The sequence below is a fragment of the Oryctolagus cuniculus genome, chromosome 1, assembly GCF_964237555.1.
Source record: "Oryctolagus cuniculus chromosome 1, mOryCun1.1, whole genome shotgun sequence".
In the NCBI taxonomy this organism is placed as follows: domain Eukaryota; kingdom Metazoa; phylum Chordata; class Mammalia; order Lagomorpha; family Leporidae; genus Oryctolagus; species Oryctolagus cuniculus.
Window position 1 is genome coordinate 176,377,772 of NC_091432.1, and position 8,248 is coordinate 176,386,019.

Here is an 8,248-nt window from a genome sequence, read left to right on the forward strand (position 1 = left end):
GTCTTGGCTTTCCATGCCTGAAATACTCTCATAAGAGAGGGAAAAGATGTGCAATTAGGGACATGCTCAAGCTGACTTACCTCAAACGGTAGAGTTAGAAACATACCAGGGGATTCCAATTCAATCCCATCGAGGTGGCATGTACCAATGCCATCTCACTAGTCCCAGTGATCAATTTCTGTTCACAATTGATCATAATGATAGGACTAAGAACCAAATGATCACAGAAACAAGACTAGTGTCTGCAAATACTAGCTGATAGAATAAAAAAGGGAGAGAATGATCCAACATGGGAAGTGAGATACACAGCAGACCCATAGAATGGCAAATGTCCTAAACAGTACTCTGGCCTCATAATCAGCCCTTAAGGCATGCGGATCCGGCTGAAATGCCCATGAGAGTATTTCAGGCAAGAAAGCCAAAACTGGAGATTTCTTTGAGGGCCAAGATACAGATTGTCGTGATTCATTCAAAATACATGAAGAGGAGGCCCGCACCGCGGCTCACTAGGCTAATCTTCCGCCTGCAGCACCGGCACTCCGGGTTTTAGTCCCTGTTGGGGCGCCGGATTCTGTCCCGGTTGCCCCTCTTCCAGTCCAGCTCTCTGCTGTGGCTCAGGAAGGCAGTGGAGTATGGCCCAAGTGCTTGGGCCTTGTACCCAAATGGGAGACCAGGAGGAAGCACCGGGTTCCTGGCTTTGGATCGGCGCAGCGCGCTGGCCATAGTGGCCATTTGGGGGGTGAACCAACGGAAGGAAGACCTTTCTCTCTCTCTCTCTCTCACTAACTCTGCCTGTCAAAAAAATATGTGAAGAGAATATAAAGACCAAATAGATATTTTAGCAATTTACCATTCTCTTTCCCTCAAGATAAATCTATTAAAAAATAACTAAAACAAAATCTCATGTCTTAGCCCCTCTTATATTTGAATTGAATTCTTGTGTTTAAATATGTCCATAGTGAGTTTAAAAAAGATTTTCCTCATCAATGCTAGCATCTTATCTGATGATATCTACACCTATATCCATACAAAACTTTAGAAACTGATTTAGGGCTGAGCTTGATTCTAATATGAAGCAATTTTTTTTAATAATTAAGTGGAATTAAAATCAACCCAGTCCACAGTTGCTAAGTTTAGGTATTCTTCATCCTAGTTGAAGAGCATTAGTGAATACTTCTGAAAATCTAAGACTGACATTCCCAACTGCAAGACTGGATTTCAACAATCAAAATTTATAAATGTTCTTACTGACACAAATGTTTAGCATCTTTGGTAGGTGAGGGAATTCGTCATGGAAGCAAAGGCCTGGTCATGATAACAGAGGAAATTCTTGAGTATTAACACAGTTGAACAGGGTCTGTATCTTCTCCATGCCCAGGGGCCACAGTGGTCCTACTTTGAATTGAGGAAAACTTAGCTTCCCAGTCTACCATCTTTTGTAGCTTTAGAAAGAAAAAGTTGCCAGCTAAGAAAGCTGTTGAAAGTTTGCTCTTTATTCAAAGTTCCCACATTTACCCAAGCTACTACTGACTTACAAGTCCACAGAAAACAAGCAGGACACAGCAACCATTCAATCATGAAAATCCCCTGCCATATGTCATTTTAGCCTACAGGATGAGTGTTTCTTACTACCAACATGGTCATACTAATGCCATCTCTCAATTTCAAAGAGTTTACATTTTGACCTGGTGTTCAACTATACTTCCAATGATGAATTGAGGGTGATTTCTACCAGGTGAAAATCTTATTTATCTATCCTAGGCTGAGGGTAAAAAATGCTGAATTAGAGCCAAAAGACACATGAACTGGATTATATGTACTCAGAAGAATTTGTAAATCAAGTGACTGCTGATTTGTAAGGAGGTTCTCATGAGAAGTGTGTATGTGTGTATGTGTGTGTGTGTGTGCATCTGAGTGCTTTGTGTTTAACTTGTCTGTATCAAGGCTGTACAGAGCCAGGTTTTATAAATTAACAAATATATAAATAAGTCATTACCTACTGAAAAGAGTAACTATTGCCTTGGAGGCATTGGCTGAACTTTACCATAGTTCTTTTTTATAATTAGATTTTTAAAAACTCAGCCCCACATACTGCTACTTTTAGTATGATGCAGGAGGGTCTAGTTAAGTTATGCTATATGCGTTCCAATTAAACCATAACTTTCACATGTGCATTTTGTTGTGCTCACCAACATTAAATAAATGGATAACACCTGAGTAAATTCACAGTCCTAGAGTCCACCCACTCTGGGAACTAATTTACCATTCAGAGATTTTTCATTTTAGTTCAATCAAGGATTTAACTGAGATGAGGTAAATCAGCAGTTTCTTAAGCACAACCTCTAGAAACAGGTAACAGTAAAGTACATAATAGTATTTATGACTGACCCATTTCTCAACCCACTTAAATTTGCAAAGATATGTAATAAATCTGAGTCTAGTTTATATACTTGGACTATTCACATATACAGTAAAGCTCTTTCATAAAACTTCTTATCAGGGGAAATGTCGTAGAAAGGAAATGGAAAATTATAGGCATGGAGATAGTACACAAGATTTCCAGCCTCCCATTTTACATTTATATCTTCTTATTTGTGTTAAAAGACATGGCTACTGACAATGATATTGTGCATGTGTATAAAGTGGTCAAAGAGACATATATCGTGAACACTTCTTGGAACACTAAGAACCTTGCAGACCCTTCTTACTGTTGATATAGCTTTTTTTGGTAAAGCTGAGTGACAAGGACAATAAATCCGAAGTTTCTCATTTTTGAAAGCTTTAGTGCCTGACTTTGATTAGGTGCCTGTTGTTGAGGCCTTATGTACAGAAAATATTTAGTGAATATTGGCTAATGATGATCACTCCCTGTCAAATGCAATTAAATATTATGCATGGTACAGATGCTGATAAGTCAGATGAAGAAACTTTACATGACTGAGATCTTTCAAACTGTAGTTGGTGAGCTACTTGCCTTCTGGTGTGCTTACCAAAAATGGAAATTCCTATTCTACTTAAGACTCTCTGAGTTAGAGCCTATGGGCCTGGGAATCTACATTTTTAAAACTCCTTTGGTGAATCTCCTGCACAACAATGCTTGACAACCATTACTCATTAACTCTTGGCTTCTTAAAGTAACATTTCAAATTATGTTCATTTTCATTTAAACTGCTGCAAAGAAAGTTTAGAAAGAAAATAATTTTCAATATTAGATTTGAATTCCTTTTCAAATTTTTATGTATCTATTTTATTTACTTGAAAGGGAAAGAGAGAGAGAGAGAGAGAGAGATCTCCCGTTTGCTGGTTCACTCCCCAAATGCCTGCAACAATCACAGTTGGACCAGCCTGAAGCTAAGAACCTGGAACTCAGGGTCTCCCATGTGGGTGGCAGGAACTCAATCACTTTTCCATCACCTGCTGCCTTCCGGGTTGTGAATTAACAAAAAACTGGAACTAGCAGCAAGGTGGGACATGAACCTAGGTACACCAATATAGGATGCAGCTATCCCAAGCAGTGTCTCAGCTGCTATGCCAAATGCCTGCACTAAATTCTGAATTCTTTACTCAAGTGGTTAAAATATTGCTAACCAGATGAAATATTAGACTATACCTGTAGAATTCTTTTTTTTTCTTTTTCTTTTTGACAGGCAGAGTGGACAGTGAGAGAGAGAGACAGAGAGAAAGGTCTTCCTTTGCCGTTGGTTCACCCTCCAATGGCCGCCATGGCTGGCGCGCTGCAGCCGGCGCACCGCACTGATCCAATGGCAGGAGCCAGGTGCTTCTCCTGGTCTCCCATGGGGGTGCAGGGCCCAAGGACTTGGGCCATCCTCCACTGCACTCCCGGGCCACAGCAGAGAGCTGGCCTAGAAGAGGGGCAACCGGGACAGAATCCAGCGCCCCGACCAGGACTAGAACCCAATGTGCCGGTGCCGCAAGGTAGAGGATTAGCCTATTGAGCCACGGCGCCGGCTACCTGTAGAATTCTTAAAAATAGAGCAGGAGGTGTTGGCATTGTGGTGGAGCAGGTTAAACTGGTGCCTGCAATGGCAGCCCCGGCTGCTCCGCTTCTGATCCAGCTTCCTGCAAATGTGCCTGGGTAAGCAGCAGAAGATTGCTCAAGCACTTGAGCCTCTGCTACCCACATGGGAGACCTGGATGGAGTTCCTGGTCTCTGGCTCTATCTTGGCCCAGCTTCAGCTGTTGCATCAATCTGGGGAGTGAGCCACCTGATGGGAAAAATTTCTCTCTCTCTTTCCCTCTCTCTCTCTCTTTCAAATAATAATAATAAATAAATCTTTAAAAAATATTTGGTAGTAAAACACAATAAATGTTAGCTTTTGTCATCTATATTATTATTCTCAAACTAAAAGGTTATGAAATCCAGAATGCAGTAAACTTTTCTGATTCCTATCTTAGCTGATTTAATCAGATTTTTTTTTTTTTATCTCAACTGAGCAATGATGCCATGAAGAACTCCTGTTACAGGCCAAAGTCATTTCTAGATTTTGCTGAATTTCAAAGGAAATGAAATCTTAAGCAAATAATAAAAACATCGGAATAAATTTCTAAAGACCTAGGTTTTATTTTGTTTTGTTTTTTTTAGTCCTGCCTCTAATTTGCCTTGTAAACTAATAGTCTTCTCCCAGGCCTGACCATCCTACATTGGAGGAGAACACATGCTACTTTTTATAGCTGACCCACACCCCAGGACATCTTTCATAGATTAGCTATTGGCTTCCAAGCAGCCAATATTTCCATCATATTTTGGGCTCTGTGTGTTGTTTTGAACTCCTAAATAACCAAAATACTACCCTCTTTCTCTGTCTACTAATGCTCCCCTTCCCATTATGAAAAATTTTTCTTACTCATGCTGTTGTTGGAAAAGGGTTAGAAATCCTATTTACTGGGACCAGCGCAGTGGCTCACTTGGTTAACCTTCCACTTGCAGCACCAGCATCTCATATGGGCACTGGGTTCTAGTCCCGGTTGCTCTTCTTCCAGTCCAGCTCTCTGCTGTGCCCTAGGAAGGCAGTGGAGGATGGCCCAAGCGCTTGGGCCCCGAACCTACATGGGAGACCAGGAGGAGGGAGCTGGCTCCTGGCTTTGGATCAGCACAGCACACCTGCCATGGCAGCCATTTGGGGGGTGAACCAATGGAAGGAAGACCTTTCTCTCTGTCTCTCACTGTCTAACTGTCGAAAGAAAGAAAGAAAGAAAGAAAGAAAGAAAGAAAGAAAGAAAGAAAGAAAGAAAGAAAGAAAGAAAGAAAGAAAGAAAGAAAGATCCTATTTACTGAATCATGGTGGTTTTTTAATGGAAATATCTGAAAGTTTTAATTTTTGATCTCCAAGCAAAGGACAAAGACTGGGTCCAAATATTTTAGATAATTAAGAATCAAGATAAACTTTTAAATGAGTATTTAGTTTATGAATGTGTCACTTCCAAAGGCCACTTTTAATTTTAAAAAACAGTTTTATATGAATCATGTCCACTAGATAAAATAAGCATATATAGTAGATCATCATGTATTTATCAAACTGGCACCTTGAGGTGCACATTGTGCAAAGAATTATGAGGACTAAAAGGAAAACTATAACATAGTAATTTAACATTTAGCTAAGAGCATAATGCTCATATATTTGAAAATGTAGGAGATTATCCAATACTCGGGTGGGCAAAACTACCTGTGGCCATCGAAAATGTTGCAGAGCCTCTATTGGCTATCACTCCCCCATTCACTGTCCTAATTCTCCTTTTTCTCTTTTTTTCATAACACTTCTAACATACTATGGAAGTCACATGTATTACATGTATCATCTGTTATTGTTTTCCCCTGTGGGAAGGTCAACTCTACAAGAACATGATTTTTGTCTCTGGTTTGCTGAACTATCTGAAATCCCTAGATTAGTGCCTGGAAGCCCAGGAGCACTTAGTATGCATGTCATGAGTGAGAGAATGATTCTTTAGAATCCAGTGTAAAGCTTAATCTCACATTTCAAGCTTCAAAGACCTTCTGTGTTCCTTCTAGCAGAAAGGAAATCTCCTGTCTAAACCTAGGAACTTGAAGACCATTCACCATCATTTGATCAAGTATTTGAGATTTAAAAGTTCATCAAAGAAGTTAATAGAAAATAATTAGTAACTGAGTGGCATATCTGAAATATGCATGTTTATTTTCCATGCTATGCAATACTTAGGATTTTGTCTTTACTGTTAACATCTAAAAGATAGTGAGACCAACACTTGTAACACTAAAAAAAACACTCATTTTTTGAGCTTAATTTTTTTTCCATTTATTTGAAAGGTAAAAAGAGATAGGGAGAAGTAGAAATCTCATTTTCTGTTTTACTTTCCAGATACCTACTACAGCTAGGAATGATCTAGGAGGAAGCCCACATGGGTGGCAAGGACCCGAGTTCTTGAGCCATCATCATCATCATCATCATCATCATCATCATGTCTCCCAGGTTGCCCAAAAGCAGCAGGAAACTGGACTGGAAGCAGGGATAGAACCTCCACCAAGCAGTAAGTTATGGGATGCAGGCTTCATAAATGGTGGCTGAACTTTCTGTACTACAACGCCTGCCTCTACTGAATCTTATTGCCTGGGCATCCCAAAAGGCATTTAAAAAGTGCAAAGGCTCCATTATGCAACTGATTATAATGTTGAAGGAACATGTGAATGAATTTCTAGAGATTCAGTTCTGAGACCTGTATATAATTAGTCATATTAACTAATAGCATCTGTTAACTTCTGAGTTCTGATATCTTCAACTGAAACATGAGGATGTTAAAATAAACTTTGATGTCTAACTTCTTTGGTAGCAACTCCATTTTTCCAACTCCCATTCTATTAACTCTCCACTGTATTAATAGTTCAGTTCTGTGAATTAAAGATAAATGAACCAAAAGAGAGAATAACACCTAACAGAAAATACTTGTTGTTGTTATTATTATAACCAGGGTGATAAATAAGGAGAGAAACACTCTACTTGTAGAGAATCAGATTTCTGAAAATTCCAACCTGGGGCCAACCCTGCCTTGCAATAAGTACCTGGCTCCTGTCATCGGATCAGCGCGGTGCGCCGGCCGCAGCGCGCTGGCTGCGGCGGCCATTGGAGGGTGAACCAACGGCAAAAGAAGACCTTTCTCTCTGTCTCTCTCTCTCACTGTCCACTCTGCCTGTCAAAAAAAAAAAAAAAAAGAAGTCTTAATAGTAAATCCTTGATTAGCAAAAAACAGTGATATTACATTCATACTCTATACCCATTAGAAATCTTCAGGTTCTTCCTTACAATCTGTTTACTCATATTTTAAATATAATTCTTATGTGCTTGAATTTGAAAATTTAAAATTTACACCAACACTGGGGGCATATGCATTTTCACAACAAAGAGTCAAGGCCAGTTAGTGGCTCAGTTGGTTAAGCTGCTGTCTGCAATACAGACATCATATATGGGTGCCAATTTGAATCCCAGCTGCTCCACTTCTAATCCAGCTCCCTGCTAAAGCACCTAGGAAAGCAGCAGAAGATGGCCCAAGTACTTGGACCCCTGCAACCCACATGGGAGACCTGGAAGTAATTCCAGGTTACTGGCTTTGGCCTGGCTCAGTCCTGACTATTGCAGCCATTTGGGGAGTAAACTAGCAGATGGAAGATGTCTTTCCCTATCTTTGCAACTCTGCCATTCAAATAAATAAATCTTTTAAAAAAAAGAAATTTAACCATTTTCAGTTCAAAGATAAAGAAGAAACTAACTTTTTCATTTGGGGATAAATTGCAAGCACACTTTATTAGCACTAGTAAATTATAGTGAATTTAAAAACAATATTCTGATTATGATTCTGACTTCTCAAGAGTAGATTGGGGTTGGGCATTGTGGCACAATGCATTAAGCTGCCATATGGGATACCCGCATCCCGTATCAAAATGCCTGATTTGTGTCTTGATCTTGGCTCTGATCCAACTTCCTGCTTCTAATAAATAACTTGGAAAGCTGCATCTGCTTGATGGTTCAAGTACTTGGGTCCCAGCCACTCATATGGGAGACCTGAATAGAGTCCCTGGTTTTTGGTTTTGGCATGGTCTAGGCATTTGGTACACAAACCAGTGGATGGAAGATCTCTCTCTCTATCTCTCTCTCTCTCTGTCTCTCCTTTCTCTTTTCAATAACTAAACATTAAAAACACAGTAGATTAAATTTTACTGATCAACTTACATAAAAGGAGGGCACATAATAGTTGCTAA